We start from the raw sequence: 3,764 nt of genomic DNA, 5'->3' as shown, positions 1-3,764 counted from the left end.
CTTGCTGAGATGCTCTTGTTCTGAGGCAGGGAAATCTGAGATAGATAAAGAGATAGAGATAGACACAGAGTCAGAGATGAAGAAGGTGATGGAGATGAGATAAAATGAGAAGGGAAAAGAATCCTTCACTCTAGAGTCTGGTTGAAGTCTCTTGTGAGCTGACTCCAGAATTCCATCAAAACTATAACATTTGCTGTATAATTTGGCAACATGGAGACAGTGTTCATTTTGGATCAAGATATCCCAAATAAGAAGGTTAAAACAGCAATGAACCTTGCTTAAGTCCTCAATATATATGATGTTTGACTATTACATTTCTCCTTTCCTACTTGTAATCCCATAATTTTCTCTCACACACAAAAATACTCATTTACCGTTAAAGATTTGACTTAACCCTGGCTCAACTCTTGTGACCCCTGGTTTTATCTTATCACATTGCAATCTTATCTAAGGCACCTCTGAACCTACTCTGTGATCTCCTTTATTGAAAAAAGGGGGAAAGGAAAGAGTTTCTTAGAAATACCGTGAGATGTGACTCAAAAGTCACCAAAATCTTATATATAGCTACTGCCAAGACACTTAAGCACAGCTTGCCAGAGTTTGTACTCTCTTTTGGTGTGTATTATACTTCCCTGGAGCACCCCTCTTTGGACAGGCCTGTGCTTAAATTTATCTTTAAATTAATCTCTTCCTCAACTCTGCTTCCTCCTGGATTCCTCTGAGAGCCTTTTCTTCAGGAAAATCAAGACTCTTGCTTTCATCCTAGTAAAGATCTCTTTAAGAAAGAGCAGGCTGCTGCAGGTGGCAGCATGGAGCTGTCTCCACATCCCATCCCACCGCTGTTTGTGGTTCCTAACCACGGTTAGCTTGCAAACAGGCTGAGAACTCTGAAACAGCTTCTTCATCTCATAAACACAAAAACATCAGGCAGCAACTCAGCTTCTCACAGAGAAGCCTGGAACTCTAATGAGCTTCTTATTAGGACAAGAGGCCAGCCCCTACTTCTCACCAACAAGAAGCCTGAGGTTCCAACCAAACCTTTCTTTGCCTGAGAACTAGCTATCAGTTCTATTGACCGTGAACTTGTCAGAATCTCAAATTACCACACAAACAAATGTCAGGAAATGTCTGCTAGGGGTTATTGTGATAAGGTTAACTGAAGTGGGAAGACATAACCTAAATGAGAGGAATAGGAATGCCATTCCAGGGCTTGGTTGGGTCCTGTCCTGTACTCTCTTTCTTCTTCTTCTTCTTCTTCTTCTTCTTCTTCTTCTTCTTCTTCTTCTTCTTCTTCTTCTTCTTCTTCTTCTTCTTCTTCTTCTTCTCTCCTCCTCCTCCTCCTCCTCCTCCTTCTTCCTCCTCCTCCTCCTCTTTCTGTCATTGCTTAAACTTTATTATATACAAATTAGATTACACAGCAGCTTTACACAGCATGAGATGGGAAGAAGGAAGGAGAGTGGAGGGGAGGTGGCCGGCTCTGGACTTTCTTATCCACTTTCACCTCTTGTGCGTAGCCAAGTCTTCAGCGCTGCCTCCACCAGGTTTGGACCAGGCCTTGGAGCACATGTGTAAGATGGGCCCTGGTTCCGAGAGGCCAGGGCCACCAGAGCTCTCGCTAGCAGCCTTTTCACAGGCATTGAGGGTGAGTGTGAAAGCATCAGCTTGTCGAGGTGATGGTGACAAATGAGGCCACTGGGTAGACCTACTAGACACCGGCTGGCTTGCAGGGTATAATTCTCAGGGTGGCAGGTGAGCTGTAGAATCTTCAACCAAAACTGTATAAAAATAGTTCCAAGCCAGGAAGCAGCAAAGGGTCAGGGACATAATGTACCATGTCTGGCCCTTGATCTCATTGATGGATTCCACATCTATTGAATACAGATTGAAGTAGTGGGATCGAAGGAAGAGGGTACAAAGCTCTTGTCTCAGTTTCTTATACATGACTGCCAGGTGTTTGAACCTCCAGACACTGATCTCCTGATGGGATGCAGGGGAAGGGTGGGAAGTTCCAGGGGCTTGGAAAGGTATCAAAGTCCCAGGGTAGGGGCAAGGAGCTCCCTCAAAAAGGCTCCTAAGCCCATCTAGACAACCATTGTGTGACTTGGGTCCTGGTCCCTCCTTCCTCTTTCCCAGTTGAGAATTCCCACAAGCAGTTGAGAGTCTGAACCTGAGAGAGGGTGGGAGAACCTGAGGAAGAGGGTGGGTGGGAGGATGTGGGGGTGTGAGTGACCAGAGAAGAGGAAACGATGGAGAAGTGGGTGGAGTGGAGTGGGACCAGAGGGGTGGGAATGGCAGAGTCTGAGGAGAAAGCTGGTTCTGGGGTTGAGCCTGGTAGGCAAGGAGGCAGGACCCCCATTACATGGTGTTCTGGGGTGAGAGGAGCCTCCAGCATTCCATCTTGTCCCTGGGCAGCATTGCCCTAGATCCAGCTTTGTGAAGGGGAAGGAGGGCTGCCCTCTGCTTCTTGATGTGAATTCAATGGCCAGCTTCCCTCCCCACATGATGGACTGACTGCAGTTTTGAACTTGAACCCAAATAAATGCCCCTTCTGTTGCTTTTGTCAGTCACTTTGTCACAGCAAAGTGGAGATTGAGTAGCAAGGATCCTGAGTTCAGTTCCTTACAGGCTTTCCAGATAGACGGGAAAACATTCTATCCTAGAAGTCTGGAAACAGCAAGGTTTCTACGTAGGAATTTTGAGCCTTGAGCTTGAATTAAGCTTCAGAGAAGATGTATAATCTCAAGGTCCTACATGTCACAAGGTCGTTCCTGTATCTGGAGTTCATGACATCCATCTTCCATCAGTCAGGTGTGAAGAAATGAATCCATAATTGACCAGCTGTAGTTCTAGGTGATAGTTTTGACTCATCATGATCCTGGATCATGGTTCCACAGCTCTTGGAAAATTTTATTTTGGCGCTTGTTAAGATGATGAGAAAAATTTTTGTTTAAGACAACTGAGACTCATGTTGAAGCTTTCAAATAGAAAAGAAAGATGGGACCCCCATATTCCCAACAAGTGGAGATTTATAGGCAAGTTTCAGGTTCAGAGTGGGAGGAGCTTAGTTGAATGAGTGAGCCAATAGAATACAGCAAGGAAGGGGTGCTCTTACTGGACTGACTCAGCAGCATTCATGCTGGGGTAAGCCAGGAGAGTTACATCTGGAGGAGCTGCTTTAAATGATGGAGACGGATTCTTGCTGAAATGACTTTGGAGGCTTGGTAAGCATATATTGGTGATGACATTCAGGGACCTGAAAAGAGGTGGTCAGTTTGAGGTCTACTAACTATGATGGCTTACAGATGACTTACATGTCTTCCATTTTATTATTAAAAATGCTAAATATGTTTCACATGGGTTTAACTGGTCATATGGAAAATGCATTTTCCTTTGAAGTTTTTAAGATCCTTCATTTTATTATACTTTTTATTATTTAAAACAAATTTTAACTTTAAATATATTTTGATCATATTCTTCCCCTCCCCCAAGTCCTTCCAGATCCTCTCCTACTCCTTACCCACATAACTTTAAATTCTTTCTCAAAAAATAAACAAAAACCCAATACAAACAAGAAAGCCCTGAAAAAACCCAAGAAAATAGAATAAAACCACACCTTAAAAGAAAAACAAACAAACTAAATCCCCTACCAAACTGTAACCAAATAAAAGTACAGACACAGAACAAAAACAAAAAGCAACAAGGAGTCCATTACATGCTGGTCAAATACTTCTGAACCTGAGGACTGTCCTCTGGTTGACTCAGTG

At 43.6% G+C, this 3,764-nt stretch overlaps 1 pseudogene; it reads right to left on the bottom strand.

Annotated features, from left to right (window-relative positions):
* Nucleotides 1–1,497: 1,497 nt before the first annotated feature.
* LOC128105880 (uncharacterized protein C6orf136-like) lies at nt 1,498–2,352 on the bottom strand (annotated as a pseudogene).
* Nucleotides 2,353–3,764: the final 1,412 nt, after the last annotated feature.

The sequence above is a fragment of the Peromyscus californicus genome, unplaced genomic scaffold (genome assembly GCF_007827085.1).
Source record: "Peromyscus californicus insignis strain IS unplaced genomic scaffold, ASM782708v3 Scaffold_9__1_contigs__length_137607984, whole genome shotgun sequence".
Lineage (NCBI taxonomy): Eukaryota > Metazoa > Chordata > Mammalia > Rodentia > Cricetidae > Peromyscus > Peromyscus californicus.
Note: the sequence above shows the minus strand (reverse complement) of the source record. Positions and strands in the feature narration are given on the sequence as shown.